The sequence below is a fragment of the Mastigoproctus giganteus genome, chromosome 10, assembly GCF_048544385.1.
Source record: "Mastigoproctus giganteus isolate SK-2022 chromosome 10, ASM4854438v1, whole genome shotgun sequence".
NCBI classification, from domain to species: Eukaryota; Metazoa; Arthropoda; class Arachnida; order Uropygi; family Thelyphonidae; genus Mastigoproctus; species Mastigoproctus giganteus.
The window spans coordinates 99,024,247-99,049,437 of NC_143584.1; the positions used below are offsets into that span (position 1 = coordinate 99,024,247).

Here is a 25,191-nt window from a genome sequence, read left to right on the forward strand (position 1 = left end):
AATTGGAATTTGGGGAGTACAATGTATACAGAAAGAATAGACAGGACAGGAAGACAGGAGGGATTATGCTTTTAGTTAAGAAACACATAATCTAAGGAAGTGCATCCAATTAATGTTGGTGGACAATGCAATGTTGAGTTTGTTTGGCGTGACATAAGCACTAGGAAAGGAAAAATGAGAGTAGGTGTGTGTTATAGGCCTAATGAATTTGATGAGTATAATGAGCAATTGTGCAGAGAAATAGTGGGCGAGTAAATCAGAATGTCTTATAATCGGGAATTTTAACTTTCCAGATATTGACTGGAACTTGCAAGTTGCTCACTCACACAATAGCAAGACTTTTGTGGATTTATTGGATGACAGTTTTCTACAGTAACATGTCCGATAGGCAACCAGAGGGAGTAATACTCTTGATCTGATTATCAGTAGTGAATGTTCATGCATTAAAAATTTGCAGATAAAGGAACCACTGGGTAACAGTGATCACAATGTACTATCTGGAAATGACTTAAAAATGTAACTACCATCAAGGCTAAAGGGAAGGGCTTTTGTTTCGTAAAGGTGACTACAGAAGTCTCAGACAGTTTTTAAATTCTGTGCAGTGGGATCAACTGATGATGTTACCAACATTGAATTCTAAATGGGAAGCCGTCAGCGACTTAATTTTGGAGACTACTAGGCTTTTCATTCCAACTAAGAAATACTGTTCAAGGTTTAAGCCTAAATGGATGTCAGATAAATTAATGTGGCACATGGCAGAGAAGAAAAATGTATGAGATGCATATAAAGTATCAGGTGACACAGAAGCATAAGGAAGATATAAACCAGTCTGTAATCAAGTCAGAAATGAAGTTAGGCAGACGAAGGCAGATTACAAGAAATCTTTGGCAAAGGATGCAAAGAAAAACAGCAAAGAGTTCTTATGTAAATTCTAGAAGGAAAGGGATGAATCAGATTGGACAACTTAACATAGATGGGTTGACTATTGATGATCATGCTCAGGTAGCTGATAAACTGAATGAGTATTTTGCATCTACATTCACACATGAGGAGTTATTCAATGAGGGGAATGCCAGAAGTTTATCAAACTCTACAGGGAGCTAAGTGATTTTGTAATAACTGAGAGCAAAGTGGAGGAGAAATTGAGAGCAAAGTGGAGGAAGGCATCTGGGGTGGACAGGATCTATCCAGTTACATAAAAGAAGGCAGCAAAGGAAGTAAGCAAACTCTTAGCCATAATTATGAGAGCTTCCTTGCACTCAAGGGAGAATCCCATGGACTGGAAGTGTGCAAATGCATCACCAATTCACAAGGGGGGGGGGGTTCAAAAGGTGACACAAGTAGCTATAAACTGTTAGTATAACTTGTGTTCTGAAGAAAATAATGGAATCACTGGTTAAAGAAGCATTGCAGGATCATCTGGACAAGGCTGCAGTAATAATTAAGACACAGCATGGGTTTGTTAAAGGGAGGTCTTGTCTGACCAATTTGATTGGATACTATGATGTGGTCACAAAGGAACTGAATGCCAAAAATAATTTTGATAGCCTATTTTTGATACTGATGCACATGGAAGACTGCTGTACAAATTGGAAAGGTATGGCACTAAGGGTAAGTTGCTACAATGGATAAAGGGATGGTTGAGTGGGAGGTGACAGAGAGTGGTAATCGTGGACAAATGTTATTAGTGGTGTTTCCCCATGGTTTGGTGTTGGGCTCATTGTTGTTTTGTATATTTATCGATGATATTGACGAATGTATATCAGGTTTAATGTCCAAGTTTGCAGATGATACAAAGGTTGGCAGGGTTGTTAACGACAGTAAAAACAGTATGCTACTCCAACTGAATCTTGATAAGTTGGGCAAATGGGCTGAGAAGTGGCAACTGAAGTTTAACATTGACAAATGCAAAGTACTGCATATGGGCAGCAATAACAGAGGAGAAACATAGCTACTATGTGGTACTACACTTAGGGAAGTGGAAAAGACCTTGGGTTAATTTTGCAGTGAAATATGATGTTTGCAGAGCAGTGCAGATGGGCTGCCAGGGCAGGTCATGGAGTCATGTCAATGATATATAGCAATTTTGCTAGCATAGAGAGGGAGGAGATTATCCCGTTATACAAGGCAAAGGTTAGGCCACACCTTGAGTACTGTATTCAGGTCTGGAGGCCTCTTTTAAGAAGAATGTAGAACTGTTGGAACGAGTACAAAGAAGGGCAACAAGATTGGTGAGGGGAACAAAGGGGTGCTCTTACCAAGAAAGGCTTAAGTTATGCAAATTGCAGTGTCTGAAGAGTAGGCACCTGCGAGGTGATCTGATTGATGTGTATAAGGCCTTGAATGGGTTGAGCAAGCTGAATGCTGATGGGATTCTTCCTCTTGCTCAGATTAAGAACCCGAGTGGGCACAGTTTCAAATTGAGCAAAGGTAGTTGAAGAATAGATGTGCAGAAAACTTCCATCTTTTGTTGTGGAAGTTGATAGCCTAAATAAATTTAAGGCTGAGCTGGACAGGCATTTGGAACAAATGAAGGGTTGAAATGGGAGGGGGTTTTTTTTCCCCTAATGCTGCATAAGCTTGGTTTCTTGCATCGTATGCCTTTGCTAATGATAATGCTAATATCTGGCATTTGTCTTTCACCTCTTTCTTGATATGTATCTCTGTGACATGGTATGTCACAGAGTTACATAGTTTCTATTGTGTTCAATTTTATACTTTTGGATTTCTTTCAATTATTATGCACATGAGAGGTTTTTTAGTTTACTGGATCAGAGCCTTGCAGTATGCTTTTTATAGACCACTGCTCTGCAATTAGGATATAGTGATTTTTTCCCATGAATAGGAGGAAATGCAGTATAACCTAACTCCTTGTGAGTTAGGTTATACTGCATGTTTAGGCATGTTATGGCACCTATAACATTGTGTGAGATATAATGTATAATGTATATATATATAGAGTTGGTGTACTTGAGAAAAGTATAATGCTACTGTATTTAATTAATGGATAACAGAGCAGCAATGGTTCAATAAGTTCTAAGTTATAAGTAAATTCTAAGTTCTAAGACTTGCAGAACACTTCGGTGCTGATACTCTCCGTAGTTGGATAACTATACAAATCGATTAATTGTATTCCACTATCTCGTAGACAAGATCAGTGATCCAATGCACCATGGAATCCATGGATTTATTTCGGAGAGGAATATGTAGCCATATTCCTCTCCAGAATAAATCATCAAGTGCAGTGCCTAGTTAGAAACACTAGTTAGAAAGTAAATTTTTGAAAACAACAGCAAATGATATCCTTTCGTCGACTAGAAGTTACACTTAGGATAGCAAAAACTGGTAAGGGATAAACTAGACAAAAATATGCGTGAACTGACAAGTGATTTTTTGAAATCACATGACTTCACTTTGGCACCATGATAGGCCAGACAGTTTGTTTTTGAATTAGTTTTCTCAAAACACAATAAATTCTAGGGCATCAGAAATAAACACACAGTAAAATAAGTAAAATTTTGCAATTCACTGATAAATATTTTACTAAAAACTAAGCACAAAATGGCAATTTTGTGCTTAGTTTTTAATAAAATTTCAATAAATCTTGAACTCACAAAGGGAAGCTACTAGAATGCAGTTAACCTAGCTCTAAGAATCACCAGCCAATTGATCTCTGTCATACCAGTCCAGCACCTTCTACTTTGTTGAGGATGGAGCCAAAGGATTGTATTACAGCAGGGCCCTCTCAAACACCAGTATCTCCCGTTTCTGAGTCTCCATAGATCGTGGCATAAAACATAAATAACCAGTTCTGAACTCACTAAGTTCCAATGATGTAACTCTGGAACGTATGGGCAGGATCACAGTGATGCTAATCTGTAAGCCCAGCAGCATTAGCAGTTCTTCTAAACAGCTACTTATTCTGTTGTCGGTATTTGGCTTAACGACACAAGGGTTACTGAAGCCAAATTGTGTCTGCTCATAGTTTATTTACTTGGAAAATACCACTGTAGATTTTAAATTAAATACTCCTGTATAGGTAAATACATTTTAAGTAGATTACCAGTACCACTTACTCTTGTCTGTTTCGTCAAAAGCCTGAGAACCATAGCTTTGGTTCTTGTTTTATCTGGTAAGTATTTTATTTTATTTTTTTAAGGAAAACTCCAAACAAGAGGTATTAGAACCGATAGTACTTAGTACTGCTTGAGTTGGGGGTTGAGAAGTCGAGAGAAGATATTTGTTGATATTAGACTTGAACTTCTGTAGACTGCAATTTTCAGGAAAGACATATGAAGGAAGGTTGTTCCAGAAAACGGCAGTTGAATGAATAAACGAGGAAGATGAAAAGTCGGTTCTGTGAGTTTGAAGTTGGACAGTCAATGGATGTCGGCTGGTGGCGGCACGTGTTCACACTATTTTGAAAGAGAGAGAGAGAGAGAGAGAGAGAGCAGGAATTATAGAAGTCAATTCAGAAGAACAGCATCCATGGAAGTATCTGTAGAAAAGGCACACAGCAAAAACAGCACGTCTATGAGACAGCGAGTGGAGAGTCGGTTAGAGATGAGTCATTAATTAACCTAACTGCCCTCTTCTGAATAGAATCTAGAAGCCTGAGAGAGGTTTTGGGGGCACCGCCCCCAGATCTGGGAACAATATTCCATGACAGGGCAGATATGCAATTTGCACTGAGTGAACAGCTGTTTGGAAGAAAAATAATGCCGAAAGTGAAAGAGAGAGAGAACCAAGTTTTTTAGATGCAGAGGATGTCATATTTGTAATGTGCTTGTGCCAAGCGAGATTAGAAGTCAGGGTAATACCCAAAAGAGGTATAAGCATAGGAGCAGAAGAATCCATTCTGCAAGATATAAGACAAGACTGAGTTTTAGAAGGATTGAAATCAACCAAGTTGTCTTTGCCCCACTGGAGAATTACCTGGAGATCAGCATTTAAGGAATTGGTAGCTGATATTCGAGAAGTTGAAGCTGATTGAGCAGGGCAAGGTTTCTCAAAATGGAAAGTGGAATGTAATGTGCTATCCTCGGCAAAACTATGGATATGATTTCCAGTCAATAGAAGAAGATCATTAATATAAAAGAGGAAAAGAGTGGGGGAAAGAACTGAACCTTGGGGGACACCAGCATTAGTGGAGAAGTTAGAAGACGAGAACCATCTACCATCACCCTCAGTGAGCAATCAGAGAGAAAACTGGATAACCAAATACAAAAAACAGCTGTCAAACCATAAGATGGAAGCTTATTTAGAAGACCTTTAAACCAAACACGATTGAAAGCCTTTGAGATGTCAAGAGCAACTGCCTGTGTTTCACCAAACTTTTCCATTGAATTTGTCCATAAATGGGTAACATAAGCCAGAATATCACCAGTGAAGCAACACTGACGGAATCCATACTGGCGGTTGACCAGACGGAAGGTTTCTAGGTAGTTTACGAGTTGGCGGTTAATTGATTTCTTTATTACTTTAGAAAGAGTAAAAGTAACGGCAATGGGATGATAACTGGATGGGAGGGATTTGTCACCCTTTTTAGGAACTGGATGGATATGAGCAAATTTCCAAGCAGAAGGAAAAACACCTTTGGAATAAGAAGTAAAAAAATCCGGCAAAGAACAAGAGTTAATTCAGGAGCACATTTTTTGAGAACTAGATAGTATGAACCAGAGCTGTAATGCTCAATACGTTCTATGTTAATATCAATATTTGTAAAATAATAAGAGAATTTTACCTCAATATAGCACGTAGAACACTTCTGTATGATACTCTCCAGAAATTAAAACGGAAAAACTTACATTAGAGTAACAAATAATTAAAAATCAATTTAATCCAATAAAACTCAATTTAGCACAATTAAAAATCAATTTAATGCAATTAAAAATAAGAAATTAGTTAAAATAATTTAACGAAAAAAAATTGCAAAACGATTTTCCTTCCTGGAGCTGACAACGCTTTTCGACCGTATGTCGTGAACACAGGAAAGTATCACACGGAAGTGTTTATGTACTATATTGAGGTAAACTTCTCTTATTATTTTACAAATACAGGTTTTGAGAACAAACAGAGAAATACCATCAGGATCCAGAGCTTTTTTTTAGCATCCAGATTTGTCAAAATCCTTCTGACATTCTTTTGGCAGAAGACCACAGGATGCATTGAATGGAGCGTGCTGGAAATGGTGGGAGGTGTTTTACCAAGATCATTAATGCAGGAGTTGGAAGAAAACTGGGATGCTAGAAGGTCAGCTTTATCCTTGGCCGAAGTGACAACAGAGCCACCTGGTTTTGAGAGAGGTGGGAGCAGGGATGGGCAAAAGTTGTGGCCAATAGCTTTGGCAAGAGACCAGAATGCTCGGCTACCATTACAGCAAGTTTTCTAATCTTAGCGTGTTCAATATCTAGTTTAAACTGATTAATAACTGCTTTACAATTGTTGTGAGCTTTTGTGTAGCCAAAATTAAACTGAAGAATTGGAAACAAGGCAATTGTTGAGGACGGGTTGAGGACGTTTAGCTACGAGGTCTGCACTTTCATTTCATCGGAAAGCCAGAATGGCCAGGGATCAACCAAAAATTCTTTTCATTCTTTTCCTGAACATTCTTTTCCTGAACGGCCTAGCACATTTATTGGAAAACCAAGGTTTAGATAAAGGACGAGATTTTAATGTGGAATGTGGGATAAAGGATTCCATTCCTACAAGTATATTTTAACTGACACGATCTGAGTAAACGCTGACATCAGAAATTTTGAAACAGTATTCCAACCAAGGAAAAGAAGAAAAGAAATCTCGCAGGTCATCCCATTTTGCATTCTTGTAATGCCAAACAACAAGAGGCTGGGAACAGCCATGAGATAAAGGCTCCATTGGAGAATAGACAATCACCAAATTGTGATCTGAGGTGCCTAAAAGACCACTCACTTCGACCGTGTACTTAGAAGGGTTGTTTGTGAGAAAAAAAAATCAAGCGTGTTGGCTGTATAGTTAGGATTGTCCGGTATTCTTGTAGGTAAATGAACAATCTGTGCAGCGTCATTAGTAATTGCAAAAGCTTCAGCATCTCGACCAGCTGGGTCGGTGTGACTAGAAAACATTCATTGGAGCTGTGAACATTAAAATCACCAAGGAAAATCACATCTGAATTTGCTGTTAATATTGCTTTTCCAGATCTGTGACCAGTTGTCATAACTTGCTTTGCAAGTAACAGGCTTATAATCAGTGTAAGGAACCTGAGGATGCTGTGAGACAGCGGGTTGAGGACGTTTAGCTACGAGGTCTGCACTTTCATTTCATCGGAAAGCCAGAATGGCCAGGGATCAACCAAAAACTTGATTGATTGGTGAGAAGATGAGAAATTCTTCCTTAGGACAGAAACAGAATTGAGGGAGTCAGTATAAATTATGGCAGGTGAGATGGAAAGTTCAATAATTTTACTAAGTGCTAATTTGATGGCATATAATTCATCTCTGAAGACGCTGCAGACTAATGGTAGGGAGGCTGTAGCCATAAGAGAAAGAAAAACTGCTGCAGCACCAACCACACTGGCTGTTTTGGATCCGTATAGATTTTACAGGCATGGGAAATCAGAGTAGTGTGAGCTAAGTGCAACTGCCTGATATTAAAGGGAGGTACAGTATTCTTCCCCCACTTCAGAAAATGTGTATCATGAGAGGCAGAAACATGTGTCCAAGGTGGAACAGCAGTTGTGTCCTGAAAAATATCGCTTAAATTGATATTCCAACTCTGAGAAAGCTCTTTAATCCTGAGGGAAGCAGGTCTATTTTCATTTGGCTTGCTCTCATAGGACAAATCCCACTGAGTATTATAAAGACACTCCCAACTGGGGTGTGATGGAAGACTCTGGATCTTAGCAGTGTAGTGGAGCAATAATGATTTCCTACAAATATGTAATGGAGCATCATGTGCTTCGATTTAAAGACTTTAGATTGCAGAAGTCCTGAAAGAGCCTAACACAGTCCTGAGAGAACTGTGCTGGATAACATTTAGACCTTGTAAAGTAGTGCTCCAGGCAGAGTCATAAACCGGACAACAATAATCTAGCCAGAAAAGGATTGAAGTTCTATAGAGATGCAGTAGAGTATACCGATCAGTGCCCCATGACATAGCAGAGAATGATCGCAGTATATTCAGATGCTTTAGACACTTATTTCTTAAATGAGAGATGTGAGCTTGGAAGTTCAGCTTGCTGTCTAATATCAATCCAAAAAATTTAATGGTACTAACAAGCGGGATTGCAATATTGTTTATTCCCAGTTCAGGATCAGGATGGAGAGCTCGTTTCTCGCAAAAGTGAGTGACAGTGCATTTCTTTTCTGATAGTTGGTAGCCATTCTGTAAAGTCCAGGATTCTAGTTTGGTAATGGCAAGTTGGAGCTGCCGTTCAATGCCATTCCATTTATACTTTGAGATTGATAGGAAATGGTATCATCTGTGTACATATAAGTCTCAACAGTTTTTGGGATATCTCGTGTCATGCTGCTAACTCTGATTGAAAATAGTGTTGGACTAAGTATCGCCTGCAGGGCTCCTTCTTCCTGAATGTGAGATGTAGAGAGTAAGTTTTTAAATCAGACCTGAAAAGAATGCAACTGCAGAAAATTTTAGTTATTTTCGGCAAATGGCCCCTAAGCCCCAGGTGGTAAAGGTCCGTAATAATCCCATGACACCATGTAATGTCAAATGCTTTTTCAAGATCTAAGTTGACCATGACTAGATGTTTTATGACAAAGGCATTGCAGATATGAGATTCAGCTTTCATAGCACGTCCAGCATTGATCTATTCTTCCGAAAGCCATATTGATGATCTAGAAGAAGATTCTGTAACTCCAGGATGTAAGTGAGCCTAGTTGAACCATCCTTTCTAAAATTTTACCCATGCACCTCGTAAGAGATATTGGCCTGTAATTTTAAACAAAGGAATGATATTTTCCTGGTTTTGGTAAGGCAATAATGAAAGAATGATGACAGGAAGAAGGATAAGCACTTTCAGAGAACGTCCGATTATAAAAGATTAACATAGTACTCAATCCTCTTCAAGTAAATGCTTCAGCATAATGTAATGTGCTAAAGAAGATAGACCTGCGGCACTATCTGAAGGTCTGTTTAACGATTCTTGAAGTTCTATTATTTTAAAGGGTTGGTTGTACGGGAATGAGCGGTTCGTGAAAAAGTTGATTTTATATCTTTCAACACCAGCTTTAATGTTCTGAAAGATGGACACACAGGAGGCAGAAGCAAAGATTGTAGCAAATGATTCTGCAAGTGCATTAGCAACTTCTTCAGCTGCAGATACGTCTTTCCCTTTCCAATGAAGTATTGGAGAGGACAGACAAGTGAATTTTCCATTTAGTGCCTGTATTCTTTTCCAGATGAGGATGTCAGTATCTTTTGTAATGATTGAGGCAGAAGCAATCCACAACTCTCGTTTCACTTTCCATCTAATTTGCCTTGCTTTTGCTTTAAGCCTTTTATAATTTGTTTGTTTGTTTGTTTGATTGAGTTTTTATTGGCGCATCAGCAGCTATGGCTATAATGCGCCAAACCCTAGCCTTTTATAAGCAACGAGGTTACTCCTGGTAGGATTCTTACGGAAATTATTCCAAGCTCAGTTTTTTCCTGTTTGGCAATGAAGCAATCTGTATTCCACCAGTGATTTCAGTGATTGTAATATGTCTTGGATTTTTGAATGTCAGTATTAGCCGCAGTCAGAATCTGAATGGTGATGTAAGTATTTACATTATCAATAGGTTCTTTTTGAACATAAAGTCTGTCTAGAAGTATTTGAGCAGAATAGCCATCCCAGTTTGCCTTTTTTTAAACTTCCAAGTGGATCGTTGATCAGGATTTGGAATTACCCCTGTTTGTAGAGAGCAAATAATCAGAAAGTGATCACTGTTAAAGGATCAGTTAATACAGACCATGTCATGATTGGAAAGATGGATGGTGAGCAAATTAACAAGTAAATTTCAGAAGTAGATCCTGTGGGTAGGTAGGAGATCCAGAGTTTAATAAATTCAGATCATTATTATTCATAAATTCCTCGATCAACTTGCCTCTTCCGTCTATTCTAGCTGATCCCCCACAATGGATGGTGTCCCTTAAAGTCATTGAAAAGACAAATTGGAGTTGTGTAATGGGGTTGTCAAGTTCTGAATGGGGAAGTGGTAGAGATGATGGAATATAAATGGAAACAATGGTAACTGAAATACCAACTGCAATCCGAGCTGCCACAGCTTCTAGGGTTGTTGTTTGTTTGTTATTTGGTTTTTAGGAGCATTAGCAACTAAGGCCATATTGCTCCAGGGATATGCAGTGGTCATTCCCTGACCTTTCCGCATTTGGTGGTCACGGGCTCGAACCCCGGTCTAATCGAGAAGCGTATGCTACGCACTGCTGTTCCTGCCCACCTGGCTATGGAGGCGCCAGCTTCTAGGGTGGTTCTTAATTGATCGGTCTGGGTGGTATGTTAGAATTTACAAGAATGGCAACTCCTCCACGGACAGGAGACTCTGGGTTCCTATCTCATCTAAACATAAAATATAAATTGAGAATTTCGGCAAAACTTGGGGTGACAAGAATGTTCCCTGTAAGCATATACCTATGGGATTTAATTGAGAGATTAAATCCCTGAAGTCATCAGAATGGCTGCTTAGTCCTCTGCAGTTCCACTGTATGATGTTAGGCATTATTTTGGTTTGGCTGAGGATGATTCATCCAACTGTTTTTTGAATGCAGGGCATTTTTTCCAGTCTTTTTTTGCGAATAAGGGGTGTCCGATTTCCAGTGTTGTTGGCATGGGTTCTAGGATAGGTTCTTCAAAATCTGGGTGTATATCCACTTCCATAGTGTTGGTGGGTGGTTCAGTTTTCTTACAGTCTTTAGTAGGTTTTGATTTTTCTGTGTGATTCGAGATTGTCAGCTAGCAAGATGTTGGGTGGTATTGACACATCTGTTTGAACTGCAGTAGTATGAAAACTTCGGGCGCAAGAGGCATAAAATGGACTTATCATCATCAGCCATTTTCAATCCACTGTAGGATGAAGGCCTCTTCAGCAACTTTCCAGTTCCTTCTGTTTAGGCATTGTCAACATTATTAGTCTGCATGCCTCAGGATGTGACTTTATGTTCTACTTTGTATTTTTGGATTTTCCTACCCATCTTCCACATAACCTAGAAAGGGCAGTTGCGGCTGGGCAATTTGCTTGCAATCTGCCTGCTGTGAATGGCCATATTTCTGGCATTTAAAACAGCGAAGAGGATTCTGGATGTATGGGTGAATTTGGCTGTTTAAATATTCAGCTTTTACGGAGGATGGCAAATCAGGAGTATTAAAAGTTAAAATGATGGAACGAGTTAGAATGAGATTTTCATCTTTTTTTGCATTATTCTTTTAGCACTGATTACCTTTTGATGGCTAAGTTCTTGAAACTAATTCCTCCTCAGACACCGTAATTAAGTCCCATTCTGTGATGTTGCCTTTTATGAATTTAAGTTATTACGAGGAGAAACAGATACTGGCAACCCACCAAATGTTGTCTTTAATAGCTACTCCGAATGTTTGGAGGTGGCTGTTTCAATCAGATCTCCGGATTGTAATCACTTCACAAATTTTGGTGATCCTCCAAGAGATTCCAGATTCTTTGAATCATAAATGGCGATAACTTGCCATTTATACTTGGATAACTTGGCGATAATTTCTGCACCTCTATTCTACAACTATCTTTCCTCAATTTTTAAACTGTGCCCCCTCAGGTTCTTAGACTGAGCAAGAGAAAGAATCCCATCAGCATTCAGCTTGCTCAATCCATTCAAGGCCTTATACACCTCAATCAGATCGCCTTGCAGGTGCCTACTCTCCGGTGGCTGCAATTTGCAGAATTTAAGCCTTTCTTCGTAAGAGCACCCCTTTGTTCCCCTCACCAATCTTGTTGCCTTTCTTTGTACTCGTTCTAGTCTTCCTAAAACAAGACCTCCAGACCTGTACACAGTGTTCTAAGTGTGGCCTGACCATTGCCTTGTATAACGGGATAATCTCCTCCCTGTCCCTGCTAGCAAAATTCCTATATCTCCATGATGTGCCCTGGCAACCCGTCTGCACTGCTCAGCGAACTTCAGATTTGACTGCACAATTACCCCTATGTCTTTTTCACTTTCCACCTCCCTGAGTATAGTACCACACAGTTGGTACGTTTCTCTTCAGTTATTGCTACGCATATACAGTACTTTGAATTTGTCAATGTTAAACTTCAGTTGCAACTTTTCAGCCCATTTTCCCAACTTATCTAGATCCAGTTGGAGTAGCATACTGTCTTTACTGTCATTAACAACTCTGCCAACTTTTGTATCATCTACAAACTTCAACATTAAACCTGATATACCTTCATCAATATCATTGATAAATAAACAAAAAAAAAAAAAAAAAAAAAAAATGGGCCCAACACCGAACGCTGGGGAACTCCACTAATAACATTTGTCCACGATTACCACTCTCTGTCATCTCCCACTCAACCATCCCTTTATCTATTGTAGCAACTTACCCTTAATGCCATACCTCTCCAATTTGTACAGCAGTCTTCCATGTGAAACAGCATCAAAAGCTTCCCTGAAATCCAAGTATATGATATCAAAATTATTTTTGGCATTCAGTTCCTTGTGACCACAACATAGTATCCAATCAAATTGGTCAGACAAGACCTCCCTTTAACAAACCCATGCTGTGTCTTAACTACTCCTGCAATGCTTCTTTAACCAGTGATTCCATTATTTTCCCTGGAACACAAGTTAAACTAACAGGTCTGTAGTTACTTGTGTGACCTCTTGAACCCCCCCCCCCTTTGTGAATTGGCTATACATTTGCACACCTCCAAATCCATGGGACCTTCCGAGTCCAAGGAAGCTCTGGTTTGCTTACTTCCTTTGCTGCCTCCTTTAATATAACTGGACAGATCCTATCCAACCCAGGAGGACTGGTTTAACTTCAACAATTTCTCCTCCACTTTGCTCTCAGTTATTACAAAATCACTTAGCTCCCTGTTAGCATTTGATAAACTTCTGGCACTCCCCTCATTGAATGACTCCTCATGTGTGAATGTAGATGTAAAATACTCATTCAGTTTATCAGCTACCTGAACATAATCATCAATAGTCAACCCATCTATGTTAAGTGGGCCAAACTGATTCATCCCTTTCCTTCTAGAGTTTACATAAGTAAAGAACTCTTTGCATCCTTTGCCAAAGATTTCTCATAATCTGCCTTCGTCTGCCTAACCTCCTTTATGACTTGAATACAGAGTAGTTTATACCTTCCATAGACTTCTGTGGAAATTATAAAATGCTGTGTCACCTGATACTTTATATGCATCCCATTCATTCTTCTTCTCTGCCACGAGCCTCATTAATTCATCTCACATCCATTTAGGCCTAAACCTTGAACAGTATTTCTTATTTTGAATGAAAAGCCTAGTAGCCTCCAAAATTAAGTCCCTCAAGGCTTCCCATTTAGAATTCAATGTTGGTAACATCATCAGTTTATCCCACTGTACAGAATTTAAAAACTGTCTGAGACCTCTGTAGTCACCTTTACAAAAGCAAAACCCCTTCCCTTCATGATGGTAGTTACATCTTTAAGTAATTCCTACATCAGTACATTGTGTTCACTGTCATGCACTGGTTCCTTTATCTGCAAATTCTTAATGCATGAATAATCACTGCTGATAATCAGCAGTGATTATTCATGCATTAAAACAGGTTGCTGTAGAAAACGTGATCAAACAGGTTGCTGTAGAAAATGTGATCCAATAAAACCACAAAGGTCTTGCTAGTGTGCGAGTGACCAATCCACAAGTTCCAGTCAATATCTGGAAAGTTAAAATTCTCGATTATAAGACATTCTGATTTACTGGCCCACACTATTTCTCTGCACAACTGCTCATTATACTCATCAGATTAATTAGGCCTATAAAGTAAAAAAGTAAAGTGCAGCCATTATCAACCCACTGCAGGATGGAAGCCTCCTCAACAATTCATGCTGAGGGAAATGGACCATAATCTGCCACGCTGGTCCAATGCGGGTTGGCAGATCGACCGTATTCAGCAGTCAGGGGCTTGAACCCCGGTCTACTCAAAGAGCGTGTGCTACTGCACTCCCGCTCCTGCCCACTCGGCTACGGACACACACCTACTCTCATTTTTCCTTTCCCAGTGCTTAACCCCAGGGGCTCACATCTGGTGAGTATGGGCTTGGCACACCTAGATTTCTGAGCTGGATATCATCATTCTTCTCTTTCTTGGTGATTCTCTCTCTCTCTCTCTCTCTCTCTCTCTCTCTCTCTCTCTCTCTCAGAATAACGTGGTGAATTATTTTTTTTTGGCTGGTGCAGCATAAGCCTCAGGCTTCCTTGCACCATGTAGCTAATAATAATAATTCACACCAGACTCAATACTGCATTGTCCACCAACATCAACTGGATGCACTTCCTTAAATTTTATGTGTTTTTTAACTAAAAGTATAACCCCTCCTCCCTTCCTGTCCCGTGTATCCTCAATGTACACTTCCTCTACTCCCCAAATTCCAATTCTGCACTGCTTATATCTATATGAGACCACGTCTCTGATATCACAACAATATCTGCCTTTGATGTCTTGACTAGCACTTCAAGCGCATCAAATTTAGTAACTATACTCCTAGCGTTGATGTACATGCAAGTGTACATGGACGTGTTCCTACTCTAAGTTACCCTAACACAGCCCGTGTATTTACTTGTTCCACTATGACTCCCAGGAGTCCTGGAAATCTCCATTACCTTGCTTTCCAGGCTGCTGCTCATTCTAATAGAAGCAGTGCAAGAATCACTTCTGCTTGCGGCCTCTGTTAACCTTTTAGTCTGTGTATCCCTCCAAGCTACCAGTTTTCTGACCCACCTAACACTGCCTCGATAACATCAGCAAATATTCTTAGATTCCTTCTGGATATTCCTTCTGCCCCCGGGGGTTTAGCTTTACTGCCCAGGTTACTGGCCCTGCCACGGGGAGGCAGGAGCAGTGCCACAAGGTGACAAAGTGGCTGAGTTAATAAATTAGTACTTATTTAAAAAAATAAACAGAAAGGTGGATTTCCTTTCTGGGCCTCTGCCTACTTCTTGTAGAGCAAAAGTGCTAATCTGATATACAAATCAAATCAAGGAAATGTGTTTTGAAACAAAAAGTAGAATATGTTCGCTCAAATGCTCCTTGTAGAAAATGCTTTTCAAAATGCATTAGAAATCGCTTGGCCACAGACTGCTTGGCACCCGAGCCACTTATTCTGTACAAATCTAATATCTGCCCTATTGTGGAATATTGCTCCCACATCTGGGACAGTGTCCACAAACTTTCTCAGGCTTCTTTCAAAAGAGACAGTTAGGTTAATTAAGGACCTGTTTGGTTAATTAATGACCCATCTGTTACAAGGTCTTCCAACTCTGTCTCATAGATCTTCTATTTCTGCTACCTGCGTTTTCAACAAATACTTCCATGGCCATTCCACCCCCCCCCCCCCCTTCTCACTTCCAAACCAAAAAAAAACTGAATTTATTGTCAAATACCTAAAAATATTATAATGATAAGCAAAGCCGTATATTTAAAAAAATTACAAATGATTTTATTTATTATTCTTTTATATTCATTTATTTTATTATTATCATTTATATTTAGTTCATTATTATTCAATTATATTCTGTTGAGGTGGGACCTGGACTATCCTAACTAGCTGGGGTATTTATTTATGTATTTATTTTTATTTGAATATTATTATTATTATTATTGTTGTTAACAGCTACAAAACTGCAAGCAAATGTGCCTGAGGGTGTAGCTACAAAGCATTATTACACAGCTCCAAAGCAGAAGCTTGGAGTATACATTTCCAAAGTATACACTTGGAGTATACATTTCCACATTACACAATCAGTCTTGGAACATGCAAGAATAGTCAATTTTAAGGTTCAGGTAATGGATGAGGTTAGCAATTTCAGTCGCCTCTTGAAATGTCCAGGGGTGTCAAATATCTCCAGATTTGCTTTGTTGATTGATCTTGCAGTCCTGTTATAGAAGTTGTAGTATCCATAATTTGTTCTCGCAAAGGATGATTTCTTAAAGCTCTTGTCGGTGTGTTGAAATTTATTTGTGAGACGATAAAGCCAAATTTATTTGGCTTTATCTCTTCTTTCTTCCAGCGTTTCAAGTCCAAAGAATACAACCACTCTTAGTAGGATTTCTCGTTCTATTCAAGGCCACTTTTAAAGCAAATGCACTGTATTGCTCTTTTTTGAATATTTTCCATTTCTAATTTTTGGTAAGCTGCATATGAGGACCAGATCTGTAAGGCAAATTCTAGGGTTGGCCTAACATAGATTTTGTAGGTTGGTTGGTTGGTATAGAAGTTTAACGGTGCAAGGGCAACTTGGGCCAAAAAGTGCCTAATCCAGTGTTTGGATAGATGCTGGAAATTGCTTTATTTGATATTAGAGATGTTCACAGTCTGGTTTTTTTGAGATAGGTGAAAAGTTCATCTAGATTAGCATCGTTTCCCAACAGATGGGTTAGTGACAAGGTTTCTTGAATTTGGACCAGAGAGCAGAAGGTAGTATTTCTGATGTGAGAGTAAAAAGAACAGTCTAAGAGGATTTGGCAAACTGTCAGTTGTGATAAACAATGAAAATATACAGGTGGGTCAAGCGTGTGTGTGTGTGTGCGCTATGCGCAATCTTGCCAATATTACCTCTTCGGGTCTGTTTTTTCTGAAGCTGGAGTTCCATATTTGTGGTTCTTGTTTAATTTCAAATAACTTATTGTTTGTCTGTGTCTCCCAAAGGTTTAACCACTGGTCTCTACAGATATGTCGGATATGTTTTACAAGGTCTATGTAGGGTACTTGGTAAGTTGTTGGTGCACTGCTCTCTGGGTGCTTGGCTGCCAGGTCTGCTGTTTCATTACTTGTGATGCCAGAGTGCCATGGAATCCAACAGAAACTTACAGCATGATTCCTATCCTGCAAATGATTTAGACAAGACCGGATTTCTTTTACTATACAATGTGGGGTTGAGATTTTATTACTTATTGTGGACAACACAGCGCACTCATGGAGTCTATATATTAAACTGCTGGGGCAAGACAGATATTGATATTATCTATAGCAGGGAAAGACTGCTGCAGCACCTACAGCGACATCTGATTTTGAGCCATCGGTATAGATTATGCAGCTCTGCGCATTGCTAGAAGCATGTCTTGCGCGCAGTTGTTTTACATTACAATTTTCCAGGTACTTTTTCCCACATTGTTGGAAATAGGTGTCACAGTAAGTTGAGTCTGTTGACCAGGGTGGATCAGGTATTCTGGTTTCTTTAAGTGTGTTTTCAAGTTGTACATTCCAACATTGAATCAATTCTTGTAGTCTAATACCAGTTGGTTTATTTTCAGTGGGTTTATTGTTATATAAAATTATTTTTATATAACAATAAACATTTTTCTTCTTAGATGGAGTGGTGGTTTGTTTGCTTCAATATAGAGACTTAGGACCGGGGATGTTTGATAAGCACCAAGAACTGTACGAAGAGCACTGTGTTGTGTGATATTCAGTCTTGAAAGTACAGTTTTCCTAGATGAGTCAGACTATTGCACCAAGTCTAGACGTTACATGATGAGAGATTGATACAAATGCAAGAGAGTGCATTTATCTGCTTCCCATGCTATATCTGAGATGGCTCTGAGTATATTGAGTTTTTTCAAGCAGATGGTTCTGAGGTAACTTATATGCATTGCAAAATTGAGTTTAGTATCTAGTGTTAAACCTAAAAAACGTATATTGCTGACAAGAGGGATTGGTCGATTTCTTAATTTAAGTTCAGGTGGTCAATTTCTTAATTTAAGTTCAGGCTCTAGATGTAATTTGTGCTTTTTACAAAAGTTAATCGCGATCGTCTTTTGTTCTGCCAGGAGATAACCATTTTGTAGGGTCCACATCTCCAACTTATTTATGGAAAGTTGTAACTGTCTCTCTATGCTGATAATGTTTGGTTAATGGCATGATATGGCAAGATCGTCAGCATACAAATATATTTCTACAGTTTTGGGAATATTTTGCGTTATGGTGTTTAGCCTAATTGCGAAGAGGGTGGCACTAAGGATAAATCCTTGAGGCACCCTTTCTTCTTGGATAAAATACTGTGAAAGTACATTCTGGTGACAGACTTGAAAGGTTCTGTGCTTAAGAAAATTCTGAATGAATTGAGGTAAGTGTCCTCTCAACCCCTAGGAATGGAGCTCTCGAAGAATGCCATGCCACCATGTGGTATCGAATGCCTTTTCAATATCTAGACTGACCATTACTAGATGTTTGTTTTTAACATATGCATTGCGAATGTTAGTTTTGGCTCTTATCATTAGGTCCAAGCAGGATCTGTTTTTTCGGAAACCGTATTGATTGATATTTAACAGCATTTCACTTTCAAGGATCCATTTTAGTCTGCTGGGTATCATTTTTTCTAGTGTTTTACCCAGACATCTAGTGAGAGAAATGGGCCGATAGTTTTCTGCAAGTGATTGGTCCTTTCCTGATTTTGGAAAAGCAAGAATGATAGAGTGACGCCATGAGGAAGGATAAACACATTCAAGAAAAATTCAATTATAGAAAACTAATAATAGATTTAAGGCTGTGTTGTTTAGATGTGTGAGCATTATACAGTAGATTCCGTCTGGTCCTGCTGCACTGTTTGCTGTTTTGTTCAGAGCTTCTTGGAGTTCAGTTAAGATGAAATGCTGGTTATAAGGAAGAGATTGGATGGTATTAAAATTTATTTTATATTTTTCTGCCGAGGTTTTGATTTTCAGGAAAGATTTGTCATATGCAGATGCTGCCGATATTTGACTGAGTCTCTCCAAGAAATTCGCCTATTTCCTTAGGAGAGGACAGTTCTTGTCCATTTTAATTAAGATCAGAGCAGAAAAAGGAATGCATTTATTATTTAATTGTTGAATTTTCTTCCATATTAACCGACTACTAGTGTTCTTTGTGATGGTACTGGCAAATCTTATCCAGGATTCTTTTTGGCTTGTCTTCTGATTTGTCGTGCTCTTGCCTTTTGCTTTTTATATAATATGAGGTTGGCAGTTGTGGGAAACCTACGAAATAGATTCCAGGCTTTATATTTTTTTCCTTTTTGGCACTGTTACAAGCCTCATTCCACCAGTGTTTTACATGTCTGTGTTGATCTGCAGATGACTGAGGGATTGCTTCAGATGCTGCTGTCAAAATTTGTGTGGAAATGTGCTCAGTGGCATTGTCTATTGGTTGTGTTTTAATAAATTGATCATCAAAAGAGACACTGGCTGAGTATTTTGCCCAATTTGCTTTTGAGAACTTCCATTTTACTCTGTAATTTGGACAGTGAGATTGTTTTGTTTGAATTTGCATATAATTGGATAGTGATCGCTGTTGTGCAGATCATTTAGGATTGTCCACTCCATACTGGGAAATAAAATTGGAGAACAGATTAGAGATCAATTTCTGAGGTGGATCCAGTGGGAAAATGTAAGTAAGTGTGATGGCCAGTATTTAGTATGATTAACTGTTGTTAGTTCAGTAAGATCTCAATCAGTTGTCCTCTTTGATTAATGTCAGAAGATCCCCATAATGGGTGATGACCATTGAAATCTCCTAAGAGGCAGAAAGGTGTTAGATCTTCTAGTTCTTTTAGCATGATGGTACTGTTTGATGGAAGGTACATTGAAATGAGAGTTAGGGTTATTCCAAGTGCAACATGCACAGCAATGGCTTTAAGTCAGTTTGTAGAGACATATGTCGAGCGGGGATTTTAGGGTTAACTAATATCGCTACCCCTCCATGTGCGGATTTTGCAGTATTCCTGTCTTTTCTGAAAATTGTATAGTTTTTAATTGAGAGAGTTACCTGTCTTGTTAAATTAGTTTCTTGCAAACAAACACTCACTGGATTATACTTATTGATTAGGTCATATAAGTCATCAATATTGGTTTGCATTCCCCTGCAGTTCCATTGGAGTATGTGCTGCATTACTTGGTCTTAGGAGTTATGGTTTGATCAGTCTGTATTTTTGGAGCAGTTTGTTTGTAACAATCTGTTTTATTTCTATCCTTTTTGGGGAAGACAGGTCGCTCTGTATCCGTGTGTTCTTCCGCATGAAGTTCTAATATAGTTTCTTCTGGGTCAGTTTTATTGTCCACATCCATATGTATAGGGAATTGTTTCTTGGTCTTAGCATGGTCTGTTGGTATTGTTTTGTCTGCTTTTTTAGTAGTTTCAGGCATATTGGGTGGTACTGAAATTGAAGTATTAATTCCTTGCTCCAGTTGATAGTGTTTGGCAGGTTGCAGCTTAGCATTAAGCACGGATCTGGCCCAATCAGAAAGCGAAATGTTTGGAGGGACGGTAATGTCAGTTGGAGTAGCAATGGAAAGGCTGTGTTGGGTTCCTTGTGCATGTGTGCGTTTCAGCATAAACTGCATAATATGCTTTTTGGCTTCCTGGTACGTTACTTTGTTTTCTGTTTTGTATTTTTGTATTGTTTTCCCCACTTTCCACATTTCACAATTTTTTGAATATGCTGGATGGTTACCTTTGCAATTGGAACAGGTGAAGGTGGTTATGGTACAATCAGCTTGAGTGTGTTCAGTTGAACCGCAGTTTGGGCAAATCATAGTGCCACGGCATACTGGCATATTTCTGGCACTTATAACACTTGATGGGATTCGGTATATATGGACGTATACGACAATTTACATGACCTGCTTTAACCATTGTTGGAAAGTTTGGAGTACTAAAGGCCAGTATTATGTTTCATGTAGGCTTTAATTCTCCATCTTTCCAGATTAATATTCTTCTTGCATGTATTACTCTTTGATCTGCCAATTCTTGCACAATTTTATCCTCTGAGATGTTAATGAGGTCCCACTCTGCTATAACTCTTTTGGGGGTATTCAGAGTAGCATGGGGCATTATTTTCATCTGAATTCCACCAAATGTCAGTTTCAATAATATTTCTGAGTGTTTTGGCTTAGCTTTTGTAGAGAAAGATGAAAAGTAAAAATTGATTGAAGTCTCAGTTAATTCTTTTCAGGAAGCCTAGTTTTTTGCTAGTTGCCCTCACAATGTTTGAGATATGGACATCAAAGGAAAATGATTCCTTAATAAAGATATCTAAATTTTTGGCTGTACTAACTTTTTTGATTGTCTTGTTGTTGATACAATAAGAAAAATTAAGTTTATTTTTTTTGTGTGCATTAGCAAAGCTCATCAGCTCACACTTATTTTCATTGATTACCATTTTGTTCTTCATCAGCCACTGAATAACTCATTGAAGAGCTTCGTTTAGGATGATGCAGTCATTGCCATTGTGAATTGCTTTATAAATTTATGTCATCTGCAAATATGTTGATTTTGATTTGGTAGTCTCCAAGGGTACTTGGCACGTAGTTGATGTAGATAAGAAATAATAGCGGACCTTAGATAAGAAATAATAGCGGACCTAAGGATGAACCCAGTGGGACACCAATTTCAGGCTTGAAAGGATATGAGATTTTACTTTTAAATGTCACCGACATTTCTCTACCTTCCAAGTAGTTTGCAATCCAGTTTAGTGCCTGTCCTCTGAGACCTTAGCGATGCAGTTTATTGATTAGTCTCTGATGGACTACCTTGTCGAAGGCTTTGCTTGAATCAAGGAAGATGGAGTCGACTTATCTTTGTCAAGTGCCTGGGAACGACCCTTGATAAACCCGCAAGAGTAATACGACAAATTAAGTTTCATAAAGTTAAATAGCTGCTTCATTACAATGGATTCAATTATCTTTGAGAGTGTATTTAATTTACAAACTGGTCTGCAGTTGTTGGGTGAGGATGGGTTTTTTTTTTTTTTTTTTGAGGGGTAACGAAGGCCTTTTTCAGTTGAGCTGGATAGATTCCACTCTCAAAGAACAATTTTATTAAGTGAAGTAATGGATTTACAAGTGTGGTTCCGCATTTTTTCCATAAAACAGTAGGCATACCATCCAGGCCTCGTGTGAGGTCCTTTTCCATACTGTGGATTGTGCTCAACAATTCCACTTGGTTGATTTCAAATACTGTTAGTGCATTGATGTAGTTGAGAGGAAAATTTTCTTCACCTTCCATCCCATCATCTGCTGTATCTGTTTTGTAAATTTCTTCAAAGCTCCTGGCAAGGTAGTCTGCCTCAGACAAAGATGACAAATCATTGGGAATATCTAGCATGTTTACAGCCACATTTTGATTTTTTGCCTTGAAATAGCTGAATATAGGCTTCATATCTTTTGACTCGAAGACACCTCTTTCAATGAAGCCCAAGTATTTGTTGTAGTCCTGTTTTAATGTCTTCTTAACCTGTCTTCTTAAGGAAGAATATTTATTGTAAAGGCATATTTCCTTATTTATCTTAAACCTATTATGCATTTTTCGTTTTTTTGCCAGTAGGGATTTTAGTTCCTTAGAAAACCAGTGCGGGTAATTTGGATCAGGTTGTTTGTAACTTCGTTAATGATTTGGTAAAAGCAGTCCAGTGCTTCTTGTGGATCACTGATTTTTAATAGTAATTCACAATTTCAGTTTTTAAACGCATAATTCATATCAGGCCATTTCACTTTATTGAAATTGAGCTTCTGTTTTTGTTCTAAATCAGTATCTTTAACTGATCTCTTCTTGATGGAAAAAAAGTCATGGAAATGTGATCTGGCTGGAAAAGATTAGTTGGATTAAAGACCACCAAAGGAAAGTTGGCGAAGACTAAATCCAAGTAGTTTTCATTTATAGTTGGAAATTCACAGATCTGATTCAGTTTTAAAGAGATGAAAATTTTTTTGAAATCTACCTTTAAGTGTCCAAACATTAGTTGGATTGGCATTACATCCATAGTAGGCATGTGGCATATTAAAGTCCCCTAAAACAATTAAATGGTCTATTCCCAGATGTTGATCAAGATTTTGGTCAATACTGTTCTCAAATTCCATTGTAAGATTGTTATCTACAGGTGGTGGAAGATAGACAAGCATAAAATAGCAGGTATAAGGGCCACTGCCCAGTTGGAGGAAAATACCTTCAATGTTAACCAAGACTTTGATTTTTGAGATAGGAATCTCCTTTTGGCAAATGATCATGAGGCCACTGCCTCTCTTACCTAGTCTATCCCTATGAATAACAACAAAGCCTGGTGGGACCAATTCACTGTCCTTAACATCCTGAGTGAGCCATATTTCCACTAAAAAGTAGATGTCGTAGTCTTCTTTTAATATAAGGGAAAAAGTGTCTTTATAGTTGGTTGGTATTGTTTAGACATTGCACTTTTGATAATAACATAGCAAATTATCTTGTAAATTATTCTTATTTTGCCAAACTGGAATCCTATTTTCCTGTATTTTCTTGATTGCCTGTAGTTGCTATTTATTTCTGTTTTCCACATTTGTAGGTGAGGATGGGTTTATTTATTTTGTCCTTGTACTTACATTCTTGCAAAAAGGCAATATCAGTGTCCCTTCGGTCCAGTTATTAGTGTCCAGAATTCTTGCTTCATTGTTCTCACTATATTAAACTTTAAAGGATGATTACTCCTGTGTAAACCTTGCTTTCAGTTTGGTTAACTGAACATTTGAGTTACAAAAGCTGTTAATGTATTCTTGTAATTCTCTTTCAGTTGTATCTGGGGCCAACCTTGAAACAAATATAGCCTTGAGCTTTGGAATAACTTTTAAGCTTTTCGTTTTTTGAAGCCACAATTAGTAGCTGAGAACTCAGATTCCAGTTTTTTTTACTGCTAAGTACATGTTTTTCAATTTTGGCTGTATTATCTGCTTCTGCCTTGTCACTGCAATTTCCCTTGTCATTGCCATATCCCTTTTTAATATCTTGGCATAACTATGCTTTGTCTGTGCCACGGCTGTATAGGTTTATTTTGTGTCTGTGTGTGCATCAATATTTTCCTTATATTTATTTACATTCTCTGAGATTTGAGTCTTGTTTTGGTGAGTTACACTTTCCAACTGACGCCCTTTGTTTTTACTGGTTTTGCGTATATATGTTTTAATATATATATATATATATATATATATATATATACACACAAAACCAATATATATTTTTAAATATATGTTCACAGAAATGCTGAATTGGGTGTGTTTCTAGAAAAAATACCCTACAAATAAGGGTGAAGAACACCAAAACGAATTATTAAGGAAAAATCTTAATTCACACTCCTTTTTATTTCAAAAATTTTGAATACTAAATTATCCAACTATTATATATATCGGCTAATTTGACTACAACTTCAGCAGTGGTTATGGTCCACCAGCTCTCCTAAATATTTTTCCAATCCTCCAGATAGACCAAGGATGGATAGACCAATCCATCCTTGTCTCACTTCATCATATATTTATCAAGAGTACACAGAATCAGTATCATAATGTACTTGTTTGCTACTACTGGTTATTTATATTTTATACTCATATTTTTAGCACTTCAGTGCAAGAAGAAATGGGTTATTAATTTGCATTAATGTAGGTAGTAGATGACTTTCATCAACCGGTGAAATACCACCACTTTGCTTATTGGAGGCTTGAAGTGGTGAAACCCATGTTTGGTCCCTAGAGCAAAGTTTCCAGCATCCCCCCCCATACTTCTCCTTCAACCCATGCACGGTACTAAGTACTATAGGTTTTGATACCTTTCGTGTTTGGGGTTTTCATAAAAAAAAAAAAAAAATATTAAGTAATGAACACAATCAAGTTGCAATAAATAAACTTAATAAAGTACTTTTATATAATTAATTAACAGTCATTCTTCATTCTCACATATTGGCAGAAGTGGATGCTCTGTTTTCCGTGTGTATTCAATTTTTCCAAATTAACTAAGGTTTTTATTTTTCTATACATTTGGTAAAATGATTGAAATTTCTGCTCATCTTACGAAAGAGCATTAGTAGCAATAAATGCTTTGCAGTTTAACGGATATGGATGAAGCCCACAATTTTTATTTTTATTAGAATTTGAAAGTGGAAACATAGCAATATCATCATCCGTGGCAGACATTTTAAACATGACTGATTAAAAAACAAGTTGGCCAGTGTGCATAACTCTATTCACCTGACAACA

General features: G+C 38.2%; 1 protein-coding gene across 4 annotated transcripts in view; it reads right to left on the reverse strand.

The window, feature by feature from the left end:
• Positions 1-25,191, reverse strand: part of Opa1 (Opa1 mitochondrial dynamin like GTPase) — a 648,761-nt gene that overhangs the window by 459,305 nt on the left and 164,265 nt on the right. The gene's annotated exons all lie outside the window — the stretch shown is intronic.